Source organism: Rhipicephalus sanguineus, chromosome 7, assembly GCF_013339695.2.
Source record: "Rhipicephalus sanguineus isolate Rsan-2018 chromosome 7, BIME_Rsan_1.4, whole genome shotgun sequence".
In the NCBI taxonomy this organism is placed as follows: Eukaryota; Metazoa; Arthropoda; class Arachnida; order Ixodida; family Ixodidae; genus Rhipicephalus; species Rhipicephalus sanguineus.
Window position 1 is genome coordinate 109,331,354 of NC_051182.1, and position 25,001 is coordinate 109,356,354.

Below are 25,001 nucleotides of genomic sequence, written 5' to 3' on the forward strand. Positions count from 1 at the left end.
TTCTCGGGCCATCTAGATACCATCTAGATACTCGGGTTGATCTGACCGCTCAGAAACCCAAGTCGGTCCCCATCTTCGATATCCTCAGCCGTCTGGCCCGGTCGGCGCCGGGTCAGACGACTGAGGATTCCGCTGCCCATATAGGCCGGTCATAATTACATAGGCGCAATGGAGCCCAATATGTCGAAACTGCACAATCCGAAAATTGGCTTCCTAAAATCACGTTCTTTGGGGGTGAGAGGGTGTAAGCCCTCCCAATTCGCTCCAGCAAGCTCCCTAAACAGACGTGTAATCAGGGACAGCGGCTCAGGGCGCCCCATCAGAAACTACAACAAGAACTCGTCGCCTGGGCCGAAAGGGTCGCTCTTCAATAAAGGTGTCACCACCAACGAAGCTACAAGCACCCATTTCAGTAAGCCGCAACAGGGGAAGTCGCCTCCGGCGGTGGGGATCCTGGTACCACAAAAGACCGTTTCACGCTTGTGATCAATTAGGAACGCACCCTGACACGATGGAGAGGTGGCTGAAAGCGCGATAAAGATAGCCATCTTCTAGTCACTTCCGCCCGACCATGGAAACTGCTTTTAGAAGTGCCGCCGCTTTGAGAACTGAACGCACACGAAGCATTGCAAAGCCTCTGTTCCAAGGCGGTATCCGCGTGGGGGGTCACGAAGTGATGCTTTGCCACCCGAAAAAAAAACTAGGCGAGCTGCACTGGCCTTGCGAGACATCGACTTTCGTCGGCAGAGGCCGAGAACACTGCCTCCGCGATTCTGCAGTCTGCGGCGTCGTGCGCTTTACCACATGGGCCATTCTGTGCTTAAGGGGAAACCATCGCCGCCCTTTCTGTCGGCGACCGGCGGTACACCTTTGCGTGTCTTCGCACAAAACAAATGAAACGAAAAACAGTCATAGCCCCTTGGAAACACGCGTCAACTGATTTCCGACAAAAATAAAATATAACGAGATAGCTCTGTCCTTCACTGTATCGCGATGCAAGCGATACATCGTGAAAGTATTTCACTACTGAGATACAAATACATTTTTCAAATGTATCTCGATACAGAATTACAGATACTCAAAAGTATCTCCGAAATACTATCGCGACACTCTTGTATCGCGATACTGCCCAGCCCTGTATATATATATGTAATATTGACCTCGAAGTTAGGGTAACAACGTGCAAAGCTTTGAGGTGGCAGTCATGCAAAGCATTTGTGACTAAGCGGCAAGTTTTATAAGCAGATATACAAAGCAGCGCAATATAAACGCTTTAGGAAATGCGTGTGGTTGGTTCACATGCATACGTAATGTTTGCGGCTTAAAAAGAAAACGCGTAAGCGTACACAACAATGCCGAACGAAGAGCAGAGTTTAAAGAAATCCGACAGATTCTATTTATTATACGTTAAATAAATACCAGTAAATGTGTTCATGATAAAGTTTAGAAAAGTAAACAATAAAAATGCCAGGGTCGCTTAACTAAAGCTAGGACGACTTAGGCCGAGAGCTATCCCGTATCCATTATAGTGTTTTGCCAGTGTTTTTAAAGGCTTCTGTCGATATCACCACTTTTTCTGCACAATAGATGGTACGGTAGAACGAATGTGGGAACTGTTGGAACGAGTTAAGGATCATGCGCTCCTTCACAGTTGAATGCATTTTCAAATTGAGCTCTTTTCCTGAGCCGATCCCAGGAAATATTTATTGAGAAAGTACTTGGAAACACAGCCACAACCCCTAATGCTATTCAGAATGGCACTCTTGCTCATTCAGAAACGGTATCGACTACTCTGCCCCTTGCATATGTACCTTTTGCCACTGTTCATGCATAGTCAACATGGAACTTTTCCTTTTACCCTGCCCTGCCTTAATCCTTATCGAAAGAACAACGCCATTTTTCTACATCCCGAATTAGAAGCGGTAAAAGGAGATACTCGAGCACCTACATGAGCGTGTCACATTAGCACACTTCGTAGTTACTAGCGGCTTGGCGCGTGATTTAGTGCGTGCCATCTTCCAATTTTCTCATCAGTGGCCTTCGGTCCTCCCCTTTGCTAAAAAACTAACTTTTTATATATCCCTATCTATCGTGAAGACCACGTTTCTTCTTTATTGCCTCGTCTTCACATATCAGCAAGGAGGAATGAGCGCTCAGCTCACGCACCTCCAGCCACAGTATTGCTTACTTTTTTGTACTATGTGAACAGTATGAGAGGGACCACGTGAGCGTGTGGCAAATTCCTTCCTCCTAGATTCGCGGCGACCGCTCTTGATAACAAAGTGGGAAGCGCTGTGCGGTCCCACTAAATGTTGGCACGCCCGCCTCGCTATTACTGACAAAAAAAAAAACTGCAGCTGGTTGCGTACCACGGGCTGCTCGCGAGTATAAGGCAGGTATGCGAAAAAGAGCGCGGCAGTGTGATATCTACAGCTCAGCGCAAAAAAAAAAATAAATAAAACACCTTTCCAATCGCTTGTGCGTGTACGAGTAACACATGAAGTGAAAATAGTGCGAAACAGGATTTGCGAAAAACGGTACTGATGCTGAGGCGTGTGGAGCTAGAACAGATGCTACTCTACCAAAGTTTTATTTGTGTGATATATTTCGCGCATTAAAAAAAACAGACGCATAGCGGAAGTGAAAAGAGTTCGCGAAAAAGCTTCACCCTTTCCACTTTAATTTTGACAGGGTCATCCGTGTATCGGTCGAATTGAGGCTCCAAGCTACTCGCCACGCGTTCGCGTGTTACCTTTCGTGTTGACTCTAACTGCACTGGATTGTTTTACTGAGGAGGCTTTTACCTTAAAAATTCTCAAACATTGCCTACATTACTGACCGCTGCTCTTCTCATTCATACCAACTCAATCTGACTAAACAGTGCTATAATCTATCGACATAAGCTCATTCTCAGGAGCTCACTATTCTCGCTTCTTACCTTCGATTACACAGCCTAAAAACTCGACTTCGCGTAAACTGATTATGCGCAAGATATAAATATGCACAATAACATCTGCGTCTCGCTCCTTGGGACGCCAGGCAGTTGGTTTTTTCCAACATTTTTGGAAACATTTTGAATAATGATTGCTTCCTAATTGATTGATTAAACAACTTTATTGGATTGCTTCCTAATACCCTTATAAAATTCAAAAGCCAACTGGGTGTCTGTATTGTAACACAAAGGCGTATCCAAGTTATCAAAGTTAATGCTACTTGTTACATTCCTTTTTTTACACAAAGGAGAGGAAGAAGGATCTCCGAGCACAGGTGAGATGACGTTTGAATTTTGAATTGTTTATTCTGCGGCAATCCTGAAGCAAATGTTGTATTTTTCTTTTCAGCTGAAAGATAAATATCGTTTCCCATTACGGGCGTTCCTGTACTTTTTTTTTTATTTTGAGCGATTAACTCAATAAGATCTTGAAGATGTTTAGTTGGACATTGAAATGTTTGAAAGCGAGACAAACCCTGGTGGTGGTGATAAATGGTGCAGTGAAAGCGCATATACCAGCAAATTGCTTATGATAAGAGATGAACGAACATCACTGGAAACCGTAGTAATGTGCAACCACTTCGGGTTGTTTAAGGGGTACCTAATCCATGTACATGGGCCACTAGCACGTCGCCTCCATCATATTGCGGCCGCCGCGGCCGTTATTGAACCCGCGACCTTTGCATCAGCTGCCGAGCACGGTAAATACTCTACCATAGCGGCGGCTAATGGAAATCTTTGCGGAAGATTTAGCGCACTGGATTAATATCTTTATATAACATGATCTCAAAATCATACAGCAGCACTCTTTTTTTCAGATCTTTTTTTTTTTTACGAAGGGCTTGACTCGTTTTTTTTTCTCTTTAAGCGCAATAGCTAAGTTCTGCGTATTATTCATTGTGCAAGAAACAGAGAAAAAGCCCGTTTGCATTGCGGGCTCTTCTATCGTAAGATGTAATTGTTATATTGCATGATTCATTTAATTTATTTACCACTTCGCAGAGAAGGAGCGTGAGAAGAAAGAGGTCAGGAAAGCTTGAGTAGGCTTCGCATCCTGTTAAAGTGGAGCTTCACGCAGTGGCAGTACACACATTTTGTGCAACGAACCAAAAATGAAAACATTCATTATATGCGCATACAGTCTTCAGTAGGTGAAGCAAAATACGCACATACACTACTTTATCAAGCCGAAACATTTGGAACAGAGGCGAGACTAATTTCTGACATTTGGACACCGTAATGCGTGCGTGAAGACTTTATTCTTGCAAACACAATGAACAGCCTAAAAAAACGAGAGCGTTCTCCTGCGTTCATCTTCTCTATGTCCAGCGTTTTTTAATTGCTGTTCTTTTTTTGTTCGAGCATTTGATAGATATGTCTTATTTTGTCTTCCATATTCTTCACCATCGCGCTAGCCGTGTCCGAGCTCCGCTCCGTCTTCCTTATACTACACCATGCGCCGACTTTGCGCACAGATCTGTAAAAATGGTCTCTGGCTGGGGGAACTGGCTATGCCATGTTACATGGTCTCGTCCCCTCCGGGACTTCTCTTGCTGAGCTGTCAAATATGTTTCTCCTGGGAGACACTGGATCTGCTGTGGTGGTCGTTGGACACTTTGCAGGCAGTTATGCCGTCGCGGTTTATCATTTGGTCTAAGTCATGTTTATCCAGATTTCCGGGGCAAGCAGGTAAATATATCCCGAACGCAAAATGCATGCGAGCCCGGACAGACTGCGAGACGTGGCTATCGTGAATTGTAGCAAAAGCCTCTGTCTTACTGCAACCGTCCGCTCGTGTTCTTTGCCACAAGGATTCCGCTTTGAATATTTTAGTTCCGGAGTACTCAAAAATTATTCGAAACTTTCAACAAAATTTTTGTTACTTTATTCTTCTCATTGCCAGAATTCTTTCTACTACCTTACGTAAATAAATATCAATCAGCTATACGCTCTGCAAAGTCAAGTCTGCGGGGAAAGTGGAGACGCGACTTGGGAATAGCAAAAAATGACCCGAGGTATATGTTTTCTACAAACATGATTTCGTGTAGTTGGTCCAAACAATTAAAAAAAATGGCTCATCCCTCCGTCAGAGGAATCGGAGTAACACGAAAGTAAAACGTGCCCTTACAGAAGTAAGTGAATGTTTACTGTACATTGATATAAGAGAGTTTGCACAATGCATATTGATGTCTGGCAGCTATAGCACCGTTTAACGTGGATGCACCCACTTTGATGATTGGTAGTACATCTCCATCCCGTGGACTAACGTCCATGATAAATGATTACACAAAACCTCGTGGTAGCTGTAGTAGTTAACGGGGAAAGCGTAATCAGAAAACGAGGCGTGATAGCCAGAAGAACGTCGCATATTGAACGCAGAACTTGGTCGCCATCCCGCGGCATGTTAAAATGTGATTGAACACCACGGCCGGACTAGAGGGAAATGCAAAGCGCGTCGTGCCGCCCCCCGGCCGCGATTTTTCTCGGGAAGAGCGCGTGAGCGGGGAACGCAGTGTAACAGCCAGGTGAGGCAGGCGCGCGTCAGAGAGCTCTTTTTGGTTTGGATTGATGATGATGATAGATTCTTCTATTAGGCAAAAGGAGGACCGAAAGCCACTGATTAGGAGGTTGATTAGCGTGATGCTATGAGCGATGCCGACGCTTTTAGAACGCTTGGGCTAAGATATCGCACCTCGCGGTGTGTTAAGGCACTGACAAAATTGAACTTCTATTGAAAACGCGCCGAATGGGACGGACGTGTAACGCGTTGCAGGTGTTAATCCCGGAGGCCACAGTAATCACGAATTACTTTAATTTACCGCTCCCAGAGGGCACCACCACCCCGACGACCGGGAGAGTGGTAGATATAAAAGGCGCGTTTGTAAAGCCTCTAGGGTCTATGACTGTGGCAGAGGGGATAGCGTTCCCGGCATCTGTTGCTGTGGACCGAGCGGTCGTGGGTTCAATGCCCGTTGACGGAACTTTTTTTTCTTTGCCATCTGATCGTGTAAATTTTTTCGACGTCATTCCCGTGACGGAAATACGTCACTGAAGTCGTGGTGGACCCCGGCATAAAACACTTTCGTGTTAATATAATAAAACTTCATTTTGGGCGAGTTCGTTTGTACTTGCAGTTGTCATCGTAGTGCGAAGGCACATGAACAGAGGACGGAGAGGACACTACGACAATTCGTGGTGTCTTTACTTCTCTTTTCTCCGTATTCCATCGTGCTACAATAACTTTTGTACAACTAAATATAAAACAATGAACTCGCGCCCGCTGCAATCATGTATAGCGGCTGTTTGGCTATAGCGTGGAAATAAGCTGTCGTCCTTGGCCAATATGACGTATATCATTTACCTTTGTTGGAAATTTCTCTTGAATATTTTTCTTGGTCGTGTTCGCTCATTCATTTTCGGAAACATCAGCAGGAACATCAAAAACTTGGTAGATTCTCACGCAGGACGAAAGAATGATGTCACGTTTGGGGCGAACATTTGGCGCCCATTGGCATCAAACACTACAGAGATAGCTGTCGTCAGGGTTTTCTATGAAGAGAAGTGCTTAAGGTTTATAAGGATAGAAAAAGGTGCACGGGGTTGGCCACATGAAAGGCAATATTCATATGGCTATCGAATTGCAGCAGTGACAGTTCAGTTAGTCAGCCAACAGATACGCCGCACCCTGGTTCAGCTATCCTAACGTGGGCAACTGTGTAGCTACGTGTCGTACAACAACGTGCCTTTGAGATGTCCGCCGTCGCAGCCGCTGCCGCGGAGAGCATCGCTACCCAGTTCGGATGTTATGAGTTCGAAACAGCTTGCACCGTAAATGTATAAGCTCCATCGGTTTGCGTATTTTAGCCCTGATAGAGCATATGACGAAGCGCTCTTACTACGTGTAAATATACAAGGGTGCTACTCGTTCTATGCACCAACCGTCACGCAGAAAGTACAGTTATCACAGCATACACAAAAACCATTAGTGTTTCTAGAGTGCAGTATTGTCTCCTGAGCGCATCGCACAACGTTTACAGATGCCGGAAGATACACGGAGAGAAAATGAAAAAAAAAGAGCTTAGTATCTTAATACACCCCGCGCACAAATGCTTCTGCTTACCTGCAAGTCACCGTGTTTTTTGCTAAAAAACAGGGGCCCAATTGTGTAAGAAGTGACTGTCCGCTAACATTTCAATAATTTCTTCTTACCTCTTCTATTTTATTTCCTTTGTAAGCTACGCTCACGCAGTGCTCCCTACGAACTATGAGGCACCTGAATAAATAAACCGCGAAATACACGATGGACAAGGTTATGCGAAATATGCAGAGCATCACTTAGTTTGCTTTATTTCTGCCAGCAGTATGCAGCCCGCAGCTGCTAATTCGGGCGGGAGTTAACCTTCCTGCATGATCACACTTGCTGTCGTATGTTCTCTCGCAATTTATACGAATGCGCATTTTTGTGATCAAATCGAACAGCCAACAAACTTCGAAAAGAACTGCCACAAATAAATAAAGTGAGCCGGTGAGATATAAAGTAAATGGTGATTTACTGTCGTGCTGTTAAGTGGGCATATCGCTACGCATAAACTGTCAGTGAGCTTATGTCACAGGTGCACATACAGTGTATTTTCGCATTATGGAGGTAATGCTAAGAATGTTTGGATTGTTTATTGGGCTCTCCATTTTGGGGAAAGATCGATGGTTACGGTTGAAACATAACAAAGCTTCCTGTAAGCTGATGTCCACGGGCGTCCGTTACCGATTGTCTTTTCTCTGGCTCTTTCTTCTGATGGCAGCGAACGCTGTAGAACAGGAACGCATGTGCATATCCCTCCTTTGATGAAAACGCGACGCCGTATTTCGCCTAAAACGAGTGAATTTGTAGCAGAAGTGAACTTGTAACACGCATCTATAACTTTGTCTTCCACAGAAATGCGCTTTCTCGATAACATGTTATCTTGACCGTGTCGTTCGAAGTGATACGCTGGCTCTTCACTCATGCGCGGTGTCAGTGAGCAGTTGGTTGTAGGCGCTTCACTTTCTTCTCTTCTCTTCGCCCCCCTTTTTACGAAATGTATTTTGCGCCATAGTCAAGTGTACCTAAGCAATAGTAGCAGAAGGTACTGCCTCTTCTAATTAGACTAAATATTTTTACACAAACAATTCTCGCCGTTTATACTGCTTATTTTCTTCCAAGCAGGAACCCCAGAACAACCTGGAGCTGCAGGTAAGATCAACTCTTTTTTACTTTCGTTGTAAGATAACAACCACTGCTTTTTTTTTTTACAGATCCTTCATATGTCCCGAATTGCGTTAAAATACTTTATACATCCTTGCTGCCCCGCCAGGGTTGTATAGTGGTCATGGCACTCGACTGCTCACCCGAAGGTCGCGGGATCGAATCCCGGCCGCGACGGCTGCATTGTCGATGGAGGCGAAAATGTTTGAGGCCCGTGTACTTAGATTTAGGTGCACGTTAAAGAACCCCAGGTGGTCGAAATTTTCGGGGCCCTCCACTACGGCGTCTCTCATAATCATATCGTAGTTTTGGTACGTTAAACCCCAGATATTATTTTTATATTCTTACATCCATGCTATGCCTACATTTTGTAAATTTACCTTTTTTATAGCTGCAGGGGCCACGAATGTCAATATTTTGTTCATTCAATTAGTAATATCTAAATGCAACCAAGAAAACTTTTTGACATTATTGCGAATTGAGGCCGGAGTCGGAGATGCTTAACTCCAACATATGGCGTGTTACCTTAAGTCCTGCGTGTTTCAGCCCGCGCATCCCACCCTTAAAATATTGACGATGTCGCTGTATTGAAATGATCTGCTCCGCGTACGAGCGTTACAGTGTCCGCTCGTTACGTGTGGTAGCCGTAAGAAGAAAAGGGACACCTTTTTGGCAGATCTCACGCATTGTGGGAACGGATTTTATGAGAAACAGCCAACGAGTAGCTTATTATGCCGCACTTTGAGCCGTGTTACGATGGGGATGGACGTCTTTCGCGTAATTTTAGCAGATGTGTGCGAGTCGAGGGTTTGCCAGGTACGCAGCGCTTGTGCTCTGGCAGCTCAGGAAAAGTGAGACGCTATGAATGACCTTGCGAGAGATGGAGTAGTAGAGATTTCGCTCTAAAGCAACGAGGGGTTACTACAAAATAAATTTGTCTTTGATATAGAAACAAAATAGACAGTTCGACATTGAGACAAAGATGCATGGCAGGCCTAGATGCTATGGAAGGCCAGTTTGATTATTTCTTTTTTAAGCGTTTTTCTGGGTCTGCGTGGCCTTTCTTCGTCCAGTGGTTCTGGCTGGACGAAGAAATATCAGCCAGATCCAGAAAAACGCTTAAAAAAGAAATAATCAAACTGGCCTTTCATAGCGTCTAGGCCTGCCATGGTAGTGCGCCTTCCAGACAGGAGAGGCGCAGACCAGGGGACCGAAGCGTGGCAGCTGATTGGCTCCACGGCTAAGTGAATAGTCCCGCTCATGTTCTCTGTCATACTCTCTGACGGAGGGGTGCCAGTCCGTGCGGCTCATGACGCAAATGCGGAGCACGCACGTTGGCGTAGGCTTGTTTGCGCCATGCGTTGAGGTGGGCAATGCCTTATAATTTTGTACATGACTACAAAATCACTTCAACTGTAATTCTTGGTGTTAATATTTCCCGTTGAAAAGGTGGAGGCCTAGGTGCACTGCTGTCAAGAAATGCCAACTACGTCGTAGTGAGCAAAACGTTTTCTACTACACTACTACCTCATAATTATGAAATGGCGTCGCAACATGCGACAAACTCATAGAGGAAAACACGAAACACAAACGCCGTGATCCATTCGCGAATGTTCCTTCATGATTTTGACGTATTTCGTAGCGCAGTTACATAAATATGAATCCATACCAACTTACCAATTTTCACTCTTACTACTGTCTCATTCTGCGGCATAGTATTATTAAATCAAGTAAATATAGTTTCTATGTGTGTCGATATTCGAGAAAAGTAATGCATGGTGCGATTACAGGTTTTCGCAGGACGGCAGCCTTTTACTTGAGTGATTTCATTATATACAGTGAGCAGTACGCGTAAGTGCTTGCACAGGCCACTATGTTTTTTTTTTTTTTTCAGAAAACGACGTAGCACTGCTCGCACTAATTAATTTCAAGAAGTGGTCATACAGAGCTCTTGTATTAATGCGGTACAGTGGTCACAAATATTCAACCATTTCACCCGCTCCGAGGCCTGTGAAATTTTGCCGAAAAGACACAGAGTTACAGCATTATATTCTGTGGTCTCGGGCTGCTCCACGACTTAGGCGAAAGTCAATAGTAAACAACTTGTGAAATGAAACGCAAAGCCTTTCATTTTTTACCCGCCCACAGGACAACAATCCAGTGATTCGCTCCATGAAGAACGACATAATTTACTTGATCATATAACATAGGTCTAGGTTGTAGTAAAAGCAAGAATATCATGACATTTTTTGCGTTAGTAAAAAACATGCGTGGGATATTTACGCAGCTTGCGCGCGCATGCAGTAACAAACGCATCCGAAGAAGCCTTCTTTAATTACAAATTCAATTGTATTGCGTGAAAATGTGAGGTGAGCGGCGGTCACTAGGCTCATGACACTGAGGATTGGGCACAAGCAAACAAAGAGCAGTAAGTTAATTTCATCTTCTGGAATTTTATATATAAACATGCAGTTATGCATATGCCCATTTCATAAAAATGGTACAATGACTCCACGTTAGAGAAACATATTTGCGTTCTAAAATGTGCGACTGCTAACTGAGCCAAAATGGCTTCAATAAATCACATCATTGTGAAGTTGACAACGTTGTTAACTGCGTGCGACACGTGGCGCATCGGGCATGACAATTCGCAGAGTGCATGTCAGTAATACAATGGTGACACTCTCTGACAGCATTAAAGGAGACCTTGTTCCCTGACACGCAATAAGTAAATAACTACTGTTATTTAGTTTTAACATCACCCGTTGCGGTGAATAGGTGTCATGAGCTTACTTTTTTGCGATGCACTTGAAGTGTACGTAATGCAACACATTCTTCACAATATTATTACCCTTTATACATGACTTCTATATTTGGCCATACTGCACCCCAGTTTTGAATATAATATAACGTCTCTAAAAATAGTATATGCATTCTGCTTATTTATTCTTTGAAAATAATGTTCAATTTACAACGTGGTATAGAAAATTACAAGAAAACGAAAAGTGTGGTGTAGTCCTGCAAAATAGGATGGCATTTTTTATCAATAATGATAAAGGCAATTATTTTGTTTAAGGATAAATATTCCTTCCTATTTTTTTAATCCTAAAGGTGGAGGAAGTTGATTGCGCAGATTAAAGTATGAAAAAGAGCATTTCTCCCCCACCTCTTATAATGCTGAGTATGATACTTTTCGCGGCTAATTGTCGTCTGTTTCTCCCTTTTTGTGGCTGCAAGAATTCCTTCAAGAAAGTTAAATAATATTTGATTTTTCAAAGAACAGCAAAATAAAGCAAAATAAAAATATTGAACAGGCTCTCAGAATAGAAAATTGACCGTGACGACGTTCGGAAGTTTTCGTCACCTTCATTCTCGACAATCTGGGCCACAGGGAGATGATGACCGATTTATTCACCTTATAGACATAATGAAATGATCGGTCACAATTAAGCGGACCATATTGCGCGTGCCTTTTAAGCTTTAGAAAATAATTGTTTTGTGCATTTATGTTTTTCATTACTATTTTTCTTTCATCCAGCACCTGGGTCAGAAAATCCTACGGAAACAGGTAAGACGGTCTTTTGCATCTTATAATCAGATAACGGTATAAAGTTAAACCTTTGAAATTGGAAATAACAGCAAACAAGCAGCATAAAGCAGTGTTTAATCTTTATTACGTTTGATTCTATTTTTACTATCTTCTTTCCTCTTTCTCTCCTCCTATCATCCTTTCTCCCGAAAGAGTAGGCAGGTTTCTTGCCCCTCTAGGTGGTAGTTGTCAACCTGCATGCTCTTTTCCAATTTCCCCTGTGTCCTTTTGAATGCTAGCCAAATAATAATAATAATAATAATAATAATAATAATAATAATAATAATAATAATAATAATAATAATAATAATAATAATAATAATAGTTTCTCTCAGAAAATCCGCCTTCACCACAGCCATCACCTGAACGTAAGATTTAACCTTGTGTTTTTGCCTCTCACTTTGCACGCGATACCCTTAAAGGAGTAAAAATAATCCCGACTTTTATCCGTCACAGCCTGCATCTCACGATATACACTTCATAAATAATATGTTCTATTAGTTCTAAAACCAATGATTTTGCTGGCTACATTTTAAAATATGGCTGATCGGAAAGTGTACAGGTCAAGCACGTAGATACCAAGAAACAAATATTTTCTTTTTGGTTTTTCTTTTCGAAACTTCTGCTTTGTTGTTCTAGATTAAAATTCCTTCATTTTTCTCTATGGTAAGTTTCCAATAAACTGCAGATCTTGTATTACCATAATAATAAGCAATTATGGATTCTCAAGCATTGAAACTGTAAAGGACCTGTGACGGTTACCATTGAGAAGACACGTAATATGCGAATAAGTTTCAGCAGAATGAGCCGGTTTTCGATACAGTTCACCTTCTTAGTGGTGTTGTGACGTCTTCTGCTAAGATATTACATTTTCCTCTGCCCTACTTCAAAGTCGCTAACAAAAAAATTCAGGAATTTTTTAGTAGACCATACAATGGTGTATGGTAATTACGTATTATGGCGAAGATTTGATCTGCTTAGGATAATTTCTGTGTATATTTTTTTATTTTACGCATTCATCAGAACCGGAAAAACCTAATGGTAAGCTCATGTTTTCCTGCTTTCCTTTGATGAGTATAACAGTGCATTGCATGGTCGAAAAATAGGTGTGACCTATGTTCGGTTACACCCAACAATAAATGTGAGTTCCGCCCACAGCCGTGGCCGCCGCACCCAGAAAGAATGTTCATAGGTGCCCCATCTCCATAGGAAAATTTATTCAACCATCACACGCAAGTGCTACACAGGCTCAGACAGTAAATCCTAAGTTCTCTCGACGCACTCTACAATACAAAGCAGCACAGAGCATGCTAACTAGAGTGTCAATCATCCAGAAAGTGAAAAAAAGGGCGGGGGTGTAGCTCGCCCCATCGAATTGCATTTGCTCATTTCCCTGACGTCAAACACCTTTCGCGTACTTCAGGTACGTGAATTTCTCATATGAACACATGTTCGTGTTCGTGGCATTCGGCCGAGAAATTTGAATTTCCTGACCAATTTTTACCATAAATGACATCGCTGCTAATATCCGCAATATTTATGTTAGCAGCGAAAACTACTTATGGTTACCACGGAAAGCACATCGAACGACTCTCTCGCCCATATGAATAGCGGGTGCGTCTCAGTTCTTGGGGGGGGGGGGATCTTGAATTTATTCTTCGGTTTCGCCCTGCGATAGGTACTGCTATCCGTTTCAGATAGTAATTGGGGTTATCCACTGGATATTTGACCTCATAGCAATAATATTTATTTAGCTTCAAATGGCTTCCCGCGCAAGTAATTTGAGCCTCTATAAAAAGGAACCTGAACGCAGAAAATACTGCTAAATGTTATATTACAAGAGAAAAAAGCGCACGATATTCCAAGTAAAAAAGCTGTTAGATGTTTTACAACATGGCATATGAAACGATGCCATTCTCAGTTAATTATGTGAATAGTTGCTACAGTTTGGTGCCGCTCATCACAGAAAGAAATGTAAGAAGAAAAAATAGGGACATCAAGTAAAGAAAACTAAGAGTGTGATTGAACTCCAGGAGATTAGCTTAACCTCTTGAATGCCAATTACTTGATAAAGTTGATAATTGTACTGATAGAAAAAGTATATCTCACTGGTGATTTTTGACGTATTGGGCTAATATCAGAAGGTTAGCAAGAAATGAAAGACACTTGCACCCCAAGTACGAATTGCGAAGCATTGAGTTGTATGTGTTTCCCTTGTGTTTATGCGCTCTTTTCTTTTGTGTTCTTTTATTGTGTTCATCTGCTCTTTTTTGTTCTTTTCCTATGATTATGTGATATTTTCTAGCCTTTTCTCTTCTTGTGCTTGTCTTACTTGTGTTGCGATTATCTATTTTCTGTTGTATGATCACCTTCCTACTCTTTCTCTACTGTTTGCTGCTCCGAGCGCGCTGCGTTTAACTCCTGGCGCTGGCGTTTCACCTCCGCGTCTGTCGTTCGAGATGTGTCTAACCGCTGACGCTGGTGTTTCGCTGTCGCTTCGCTGGCTCGGACACACGAATTAGCCCTGACGCGACGCCGGCATTGTAGACGTGCAGTCTTTCCGCCAAGCATTTTGCCGCAGACTTGGGCAAAATGTGACCACTTGTACTTTTTGAATTCTTAAAAATCTGCAATGTTCTGCTTCAGATTTGCTTTCACATTCGCTCTGTGGCTGGCCAGAAAGATGTAAAATGTTGCTAGAAGATTTGCTTTTAACAGCCAAGCTGTTCATGCTCGCGGAAATTCCTCCTCACCCTCCCGTCTCATTTCCTCACCCTAACTTTTTTCCCTCCCCCCCCCCCCCTGCTATAATATACAAGGCTACGCTATGCACAGCTGGCGTCCCTGGATAGCCGAGTCGTCAACACGCTTGGCTTCGAATCGCAGGTCCGCAAGTTCGAAGCAAGGATTTTTTTCCCAAAATGTTTGTCTTTCTCTTTCTTTCAATTTCTTTCTCTCTGGACTCGTGCTCTCGCCCATGCGATTTATTGTATCCCACGTCGGACAAATTGGGGCACGTGTTCTGGGAGCGAAGCAGAAGATGAAGATACCGAAGAGAGCGCGTGCTGGTTTATGGTGATGAGTGATTGTTTTTTGTTCACTCTGCACAGACTACCGGTGGGCTTAAACAGCTCTGCTGTTAAAAATCTGCAATTTACAAATTTGTATCGACTTTGGCCCACTCTTCCCTAATCAGTGGATCATGTGCTGTGCAGTGGAGCGCGATAATGTGGCTTCAATTCTCGGCAACGGTTACCGCATACCGCTGGGGCGAAATGCGAAAGCACCTTTGTATTTAGACGTAGACGCCATAAGGAAATAGCCATGAGGAGTCACAATTATAATTGTGTACCTTACTACGGTGTGTCCAATAATCATACTGTTGTTTTGGCGCGCTATGCTTCGGAATTTCTTTTTAAACATTCAAGACAAGATATCAATGATGTCTCTAAGAGGAACGCTGAGAGGAACGCCTCCTTATTGGCAGGCTGAGATGAAGGTCTTTTCCAACAATCAGCAGAATTATATACAGGAAACACTATGAAACGGCCCTAAATGTAACGATTTGTTTGAATTTCTTGATATTATTCTAAACAATGCTTTTGAATTTTAAAGTTATTTAAATAAAGATATCATTATACTTACGTAGTTCCAATAATATGCACATTTCAGAAACAGCTCCGCCACAGGAGGGGAAGGTTGAAGGTAGGTAAAATTTGTTTATTTCTTTGGTAACGCCGAGTTTCTCAAGATCACCTAATTAAAGCGTCTGAAAATTTGTACTCGTGTAAACACGCATTGTGTAGGCAGCACTCGTGTAGGCATCAAATGCGCACTACGGCAAAAGCTTTTCTTCTTTGGTACAGGACGGCAGTCCACGTGGTTGCAGAGACAAATTTATTAACGTACATCACGATGATCGTTCTATAGACACAAACAAGCACAAATGGCGACAAAAAACCGCACGTTTCCTCAAACCAAACATTCTTCTACCAGGCTAACCAATTTTTCTGCTAGTAGCACACAAGATCCCGAGCTACATTTGTATATATAGATGTAAATTCTTAGATACGTTGGCGCAAACTCACACTTTGCCAACAAGTGATAATCACGTAGTTCAAAATAAAATTTCACATATTTTGTATATTTTGTCCCTTCACGGTGGCGCTACTCACTCCGGTCTCTTTTTTCGTTTATATATACAGGCGTTAATTGTTATTATTACTCAATTAAAAAAAAAAAACGTCAATTCACCGTGTAATGCTTAGCCAAAAGAAAACAAAATGCAGCGCAGGCAGCTCCTTGGTGACCGCTTTGCATGAAATCAATTTCCCCAATGTGTGGGACTTGCAAAAATTTTCTCTCTGCTTAAATGAGGCGCCATATTTTCGTTTCAGGAGAAACACTTGTAAAAAATTACATTGCGATAGGCGAGTGCCTACATTTTATTAGGCGAAAAGCTTGAAATGTCTCATGCACCGTGACCTTGAGCTAAAAGCGGGGTCAACTCGAAATCGTAGGTATAGTCGTATGTCCACCCGCACGCATTGTGGCTCGACGCGCAGGAGCTGCGTGTTTACTTTGTTTTTACAGCATTGGCGTGACTGAACAAATTAAAAAAAGGCTGGCTCTCCAGTAATCGAGAGTAGATGTAAGCATGAAATATCGACCGGCAAAGCAGATTGGTTAAAGAACATTCTAGCCACAATCTCCTGTATGTTCGCCACAGCACATCCCACCAAACTACACCACACTGAACTGCGCACTCGCCATTGTTTGCGGTCACTGTGTAATTTAAATATTGGACTTCGCCTAGAGTGTATGGCCGATGCGGCCGCTGCACGGCAGCAGGCTGGTGCTCCCCAAGGAGTGTGGCACCATGTCTCGAAGAATGCGGCGATGCTCGCGCAAACCGCTGCCTCTGGCAGCGCGCTGTTTGCTCGCTCTTTCACTGGCGTCCAAGAGAGCATAGACTTGACGTTTGGAAGCGCAGTTGTTTAGTACCCTGTTTGCCTTTGAAACCTTGCTATTGTAAATGGTAAATAAGCGTTCAGCGTACAGGAACTTACAGCTTCAGTGTCAGTTGAACCAGCACTAAGAACTGTAAACAATATATTTTCTCACCCTAATACTTAACATTTTGACAGATTTGCCTGTCTGGTTGGGGTAATTAATTGAGACTTCCAAAGGGCTCCAACCAAAAACTGACTTTATTTCCCGACATTTCGGAATCAACTCGATTCCTTTTTCAAGATGAATTACAGCGGAGGTGTTGAGGTGCAACTCTTAACTTCTCTGACGATCCAGCTAGGAAGAAGGAGGGAAGGAACGTCTTTTTATATCTTCCAACTTGTTTGGACCGCATCTAAGCTATGTAATGTGGTTCTGAACGAAAGAATAACTGCGAAAGACGGCACATTTTTTTTTAAATTTTGTTACGATGATCTCCTCTGAAAGCCCGTGTGTTCTCAATGAGCTTCCCGGATGTTCTCAATGAGCTTCCCGGACCTACTAAGACATTATTCGTCATTCTGCGGAGAAGCGAGGACCAGCTACACCTCTGTAAGGCATTATGTGCACTTTGTTGACACGACGACTGATGACGATGAAGAATTATAACTCAGCCCTTTGTAATGGGTTGGAAGCTTTAAACGGCCCTCCAGTTATGTAATTTGCATTGGGTGACGCCCGGTCGCTATTTCCCTCTCCCGTCATGCTGTATAACATACGTTGACGTGGGAGAGAGAGGGGACGATGGCGAAGAACTTTACTGAGACCCCGAGGAAATGGATCATGTGTTTACGGCCTTCCTTGGCAACCAATACAAGTACACTTGCGAGGAACCCACTACGCTATAAATCACTGTAATTTTTAGAAGTAGGGAAGCAGGCACTATGCCGTTTTTCGTCATTCTACGGAGAGCCGTGGTACCTGCTAAACGCATGTAAGGCATTATGCGCACTTTGCTGATGCTGTGCCTCATGACGATGAAGAATTATGGCGGAGCCCTTTGTAATGGGTTGGAAGCATTCAACAACCTACTCGTTGCGCAATTCGCATTGTGTGATGCCTGGTTACAGAATTCGCGTTGTGCGGCGCTTGGTACTTATTTTCTCTTCTACCACGATATATTGCATATGTTTATGTGGTTCCTTCCCGACATGAAGCCTGTATAGTACCTTTTTGCAAAGCAGTTTCAACCACCGGCATGGCTCAGAGGCGGGTAGAGCATAGTTAGTAAATCCTTATATAGTACCTTGCGCGAGACTGTGTACAGGTATTCCATGGAAAAGCGAGCTTTAAGGAACCGAACTGCGAGGTAAACTTCCTGCATGAATCCCCACAAACACGGGCGTTCGCAGAAGTTTGATGAAACAACTAAGTCTGGCAAGCAATCAACAAGTGTAACCTGCAAGAATGAACGGATTACGGGGTGGGAATTGTCTCGAAAAAACTCCGTTGTACCGTTCATTGTACTCCGATCTTTCAGGCCACGATGTGTTGAAACGTGTGCGCAAAATGTATATTCCTCCTAATTCAAAAACATTTTTCTATAAACTCCACTCTGAAACACTTCCGGTAAGCACATGGTTGAAAAGAAAAGGTATTTTTGTCTCTTCTGTTAACTGCCGTCTATGTGATGTGCCGGAAACAATAGAACATTGCTTTATTAGCTGCAAAGACGCTATTCTGTTCTGGGATGTCCTTCAGAGAGCACTGAAGAAAAGTTTTGTCGTCAATTCTCACACCATACGTTATCTTATACCAACATCGCTTGATGAAGTGCCATATGATATGTTTTATTGCGATAGCAATTATATGGACAGTCTCGGCTGGATTTTGCCGTTGCCGTCGCCGCCGTCATGCACCGTATATGTATAAGTATGTATACGTATATAAAAGCCCCAAAGAAAAATAATTCAGAAAAATGCTTCCGAAGCGCGGAATCGAACCAGGGACCTCTTACTCCGCAGCGAGTGGCGCTATCCACTACGCCACGAAACGCAGATCCTCCACGTAGCTTACGGCGAGCGTTATATACACACCCTTTAGCGCTGGAGGGACTCAGAGACAGCAGGCGATAATAAGCGTTTCTTCATTACCAGCGAGATGGCGCTAGGCGCCCGACGGGCGCATTTAAAAGTCGTCGGCGAGCACGCTCGCTTCTTCTTATATTTGCGCATGGGAGAAGCTTGCCCTTCCGCTGTCTGCTCGCGCGGTTTTCTCGTGGTGAGGGGAAGAGGAATGTTTCAAGCTTTCACCGTGATGTCCGCGCTCATGTTACGGCGCGTACGAATGTCACTAGAGCTCAGGGACGCCGCTAAACGAACAAACAGAAGATGAACGCGAACTATCAAGTGTCACAGCTCGACACTTGAAGCACGCTAGTTTCCTTCGCTGCTTCGGCCGCCTTTGCAACACGAGCGCTGTTCAAACTGAGATTGTCCATTGGCGAGCCTCACTTCGTATAACATTAATTTCTTGCTATCGCATTCATTGCTTCGCCCTTGCGGCGAAACTGTGACTTTTTTCCTCATGGGTATGCATAGCTTATGGAAGACACGTATGCAGGACCGTAACGCAGAACCCACCATTTCATCAAGCATGCACTTCATTCGCATGGCTATTCAGCTAAAGGACATTTATGACGACCTGGACTTTAGACCGGACTGGTACCCCCTCTTGGTGAGGTGCTCGGCCTCACCACCTTTCCAGTATAACATGATGCGAAGAACTCTCACCGTTCTACTGCACGTTGTGTTAGCCATCGAGTGTGCACTTAGTAACGCTTGAGCGCATATTGTCGCTATGTGATTGTACTTTTGCTTGCTTTATTTGTGCTATTATTGTGCACTGTAATACTAAGTGTGATAAATACCATGAAAGAAAAAAAAGGCATGGCTCAGAGGTGGAATACTGGGCTCCCACGCAGACGGCCCAGGTTCGAACCTCGTGCCATCCTGGAATTTTTTTCTTATTTCGTTTTTTTTTCTTATTTCGAGCGATACAGGTAACGGACACCGGCGTCGGCGGCGGCGGCGGACAACTACGGCGCCAAAAACGGCCGGTGAAATGATCTCATAACAGCTTTCGCTGTAAAACTGAAATTGGAGACATGCAGGGGTGGAGTTAGCGCCTACTTCGCAGGAATCATAACGCTGGCTTAAAATTTTAAGTATTTGTATTTAAACGGCGTTACTAAATACGCAAGAGCTTCCTGGCAGCATGAGAAAAGTTTGCAATAACTAGTTCAGGACAAGCCTGAATATAAGACCTATGTGTTTTTTAATGCTGAAACCGACAGCGGCGTTAACATTATGTTAGTGACCGAACAGACATGACATCACTTGCCTGAGGCAAGTGATTCCGATGAAAATGTCGTTTTGATGCTGAAGACTTTCATAACTAATCCTTATCAAATATCTCCAAGCCTGCTTATAGTTGATTGCTTTTATATCGACTTTAATTTTTTAACAATCAGTAACAGCTAAACCAGAAAGGCTAGCTAAAAACATTCCTTTTGATGCCTCGGTGAAAGATAAGCTAACCTTAAAAACCTCTTTCCTTCCTTTTATTTAATAAACATGGCGCTGTTAAATGGTATCTTTTTATAATCTACATTACAGGACCCACAACTGGAGCGACACCTATGATCCAAGGTATGATGGCGTTCTCTTTATTCTTGATTACGCACGATCATACATACCATGCCACTCAAACATATTTTTGTAACATTTCTTCATTTACGATAATCACCACTGTGACTCAGCTTTTTGGAGGTGAAAAGGGGAGGCGTAAATACTGAGGTTTGTGAATTCAATAGACAGGGCTCGTTATAGAACAAGAAATACGAAGATCAAAACGAATGAAGAATAATGACTACTGCATCAATTCCGAGAAAATTTTAACTGTATGAAAAAAAGAATTCAGTGTCTCATTTATAATTGAATTGTGCGTTACGTACTGTTGCGTGATTCACTGCAACACAAGATACCAAAGCGCGTGTAGCTTGTGGGCCAAATGAGCGGTTATTTCTGCTATTAACGGATAGTTCGAGCGATTAAATGGATACCAAGAGATGGGAAGTCTGGCCCAGGTCGCGAAGGACGAACGTTACGAAATGAAGAATTTGGGAGCATAAAAGTTAGTCAGCTCGCGCAGAACAGGGTGAGTTCGAGAGTATTGTGAGGGGCATTCATGCGGCTGTGGACAAAGACAGCTTGTTATTTTAACAAAGTAAAATTAGCGCAATTGAAGATGGTCACAAACACGAGGCTCAAATGGGCAGGCGGTGCCTCGCCTTTGTCTCCGTCTTTATTTGTGCTAATTTTACTTGTTAAATTGCCAGACCAACTAGTCCAAAAGTCTGCCTTACTGAATGACACATTGGTGGCTACTACAAAGATGATGATGGATTTAAATATTATATTGTCGCCAGGAACAGTCCATTTTTCTACGACATTGTCCCCCGCGGGCCCACTATAGATTGAGCCGATTCCTGCAATACTAGGAGCTCTTTACCAACGAGAATGAGCAATCCCGCGCACAAGGGTCAGGCAAGCTGAAAAAAAGAGGCCTCTGCTTTATTACTGAAACCTCGCTTTTTGCAGCGTATGTTATCAAGCATGCTTTGTTGTTTTTGGTGCGTTGTTGTGTAGAGAGCAGAACAAGCAACCACACATCTAGGGAAATAAAAGCAGCCAAGAACATGCCAACAGGAGGCGAAGAGCGACAAAGGACAGGCGCTGTACTGACAAGTGTCTGGTGTATTACACCGAAAGGAATAAATACTTGTGGGACTGCGTGCGCATCCCCACATTACAGGTAATTGTCACAATTATGGAGATAAATGAATGGGGCGCAAATGAACGCATCAGGATTTTTCTCAATGTAGAGAGCATCTATGATTTAACGTGATCTCTGACCCACGTGCTTGAAGATGACATGCTTGCTATGAAGCAAATGTTTGCAACCTCATCAACGGCAATGAGCCGGCAAATGTGAAGAAGGTGTGCCCTCTTTAAGTGTTGCGCTGCCGTAGCCTCTCCTTAAGGCTCGGCGCCAACCTGTGCACTATTTATTTTACCAGAAGTCCGTCGTATATCCTAACCAACACAAATGCCCATAAGCCGAATTTAAGGACTCGCTTACTTTGTCTGACAAAACGTTATTTACAACCAACAGACAATCAAGCCAATGAAAGTACAGGGGACGTTATTAGCAGCAATTATGGTATAATTGTCAATAAATAAAGTGTTCGAAAAGAGAGCATGTCACCGGCAGGGACCGCACTTCCAACCTTTGAATAACGCGTCTGATGCTTTACCATCTAAGCTACGGTGGCGGTCCTTCTTCCGTAAACGTTACTCTGTATATCTGTGCATTTAAACCTGGGAGCATTAGTGAGCGCCGCTAGCAGCCATGGCAGCGAGTATGGAACACATACACATGTAACTAAACGATGCGAATAATGATGGAACACACATTCTTTGGTGACTATGCAATCTTCTTTCCATGAATTGCAGCGCAGGCTCTTCCAACCTCCGCACGAGCAAAAAAATAAAAATACACATTTATGTAAACCATCTCGGGTACCTTCATGAGCCGATGCGGAAGGCCATGAACATATGGGATGACTGCAAGATGTTCAGGCCTAACGGAAGGAGGGGGGGAAGGCAGGTTAATCAAATCACTGAAGCTCTCCCCTTCCTGGTCTGGGCAGCGCACAAGCACCGCCATTAGGCCGAAGAATGTTGCAGTAATCCCATATGTTCACGGTCTTTAGCATCGGCCGAGGAAGATATCTAAGGGTTTTCACATAAATGTTGTTTTACAGCGAAGCTGTTTATACGGACCTTGTGCAGTTTCCATGTCGGCGTGGTCGCGCTAAAAAAAGATCTCGTGACCAAGGTGGAGACCAGTTCGTCTTATGAGAGGAGGAGATGGAAAGCAAGTAACCTGAGGAAGTTTACGTAAGGCGGGCGATTCAGAGTGGACTGAAAGGGGTGTCACGTGATGAGACTAATGTAAGCAGTGAATGAGGAATGGAAGTGTTGCCCTTGAAATGGCAGAAGCTGAGCCGCGCGTGCCAGGAAAAGGCATAGCAGAAACACCGAAGCGTCTAAGCGACTAGAAGAAAAGACCTGACTTCGCCTAAATAAAGAAACAACAAAGATATTAGTTAGATATAACTGGACAATACGAAAGAAGAGACTTGAAGGAAAGAAATAAGAAGGGCAACAGCAGCGCTGTCCGACGGCATTCAAGGCGCGGAACTGACTACGTGTCTTGTCTGCTCGTGGAGAGCATGAAAGGGCCTGTGGCGCAATAAACAGAAAAGAAAAATACCAGTCACCAAAGAATGTGTGCTTCCTGAACCATCGAATTCCTCTTGCTGTATGTTTGTGTCATATTCTTTATTACGTAAGCTAGGTTGTTGTTTAATATATTGTCACTTGATCATGACGCGGACAAAGGCAGCAGTCGGTTTGTTCAACGCAAGACTTTTTATTTGGGCGATCCTGTGCCCGCTAAACGAGAATTCCATCTACAAGTGATACATGCTTATATTGATAGCGGTGAACAGTGTGTCGGCCGTCGATTATCTGACTAGCTGTAAAGCGCGTCGGCTTTATACATGTGCTATCGAAGATTCCAGCGTTATCGCTGGTGGCTGCGTAAGCTCTCGAATTACGTCCTGCGCGCAATCTTGACAGAATGATCTTAAACAACAGCGAAGCATCTGAAACATTGGGACGTGGTCGGCGCCGAGCTCTGCAGACAGTCTTTCGTGGTAAAATCTGAATACATCGAAATAACGCACGCGGCAATGCCCTCTGAAAAAAGAACATCGCCCGATGCTTAAAACTGAACATAGAATTGAAAACTTGCATGCAATACGAAGTAACAATAACTTACCAAGCAAAATTGAAGTCTTCAGTTTCCTGAAGACTTCAATGAACGACTTCCGGTCGTGCGCTGCGGCGCTGAGAGTTCGTGATGCCGGCCGGCATAACCTCGTAGTCTAGAGCGCCGAGATGTCAAAGCATCTTGTATGAACTGCCCTATCACCGAAGACGTTTCTTCACTGAGTGTACGTCGGCGTATCGGTCGCCGGGCAATTATTCGACGTGGCGTCCTAGTAGGTTGTTATGATGGCTGTCGGTCTTTTGTTGGCTCTTGATGCGCAGACGGGCGTGTTGTGTGGCTTCTTCGGCGCGCTGAATGTAGACGGTGACGTCGAGGTTTTCTTCATCGGTGACGTTGGGTAGCATGGCGTCGAGCATCGTCGCAGGGCTCCTTCCGTACACCAACTTGTATGGCGTCATGGGAGTCGTGGTTTGCACGGCCGTGTTGCATGCGGTCATCTTTAGATGCTCGGTGAGGCCATCGGTCTGTGGGTGGTAGGCTGTGGCACGGTGGTGGATTGTTTGCCTGTATTTCAACATCGCCTCATTAAGGACAGCAGGAAATGCCGTACCTCTGTCGGTGATGTGGACTTCTGGGCCCCATGACGCAGGACGATGTTCTCAACGAAGATCTTGGCTACCTCGGCGGCGCTGCCTTTGAGCAGGGCTATTGTGTCGGCGTAGTCGGTGAGGTAGTCCGTGGCAACGACGATCCAAGTATTTCCGCAAGTCGACGTTGGGAACTGCGCCAGTAGGACCATCCTGATCAGCTGGAATGGTCGACGAGGTGGTTAGATGAGCTGCAGAAGTCTCGCGAGCCTTGTCGGCGGTATTTTGCGCCGCTGACAGTCCCGGCATATCCTCACGTAACGAGCGACATCTGCGGTAAGGCGTGGTCAGTAGTACTTTTCTTGTATCTTCGCGAGCCTGCGGGAAAAGCCGAGATGGCCAGCCGTCAAGGCGTCGTGCGGGGTCTGCAGAACTTCTGGTCGCAGTGCCGAAGGCACAACGATAAGGTAGTTTGCCCGTGACGGACAGGTGTTTATCTTTACGAGGACGTTATTTTTCAAAAGCAATGACTCGAATCCTCGCCTGAATGCTTCCGGGACAGCGGCGGTCCTCCCCTCGAGGAGTTCCACAAGGCCGCTGAGTTCAGGATCGGCTTGCTGTCGTTTAGCCAAGTCGTCGGCACCTATGGTTCCCGAGAACCAGGCATCGTCCTGGTCGTCCTACGGCTGTGGGTCGACGGGGGCTCGAGACACGCAGTCG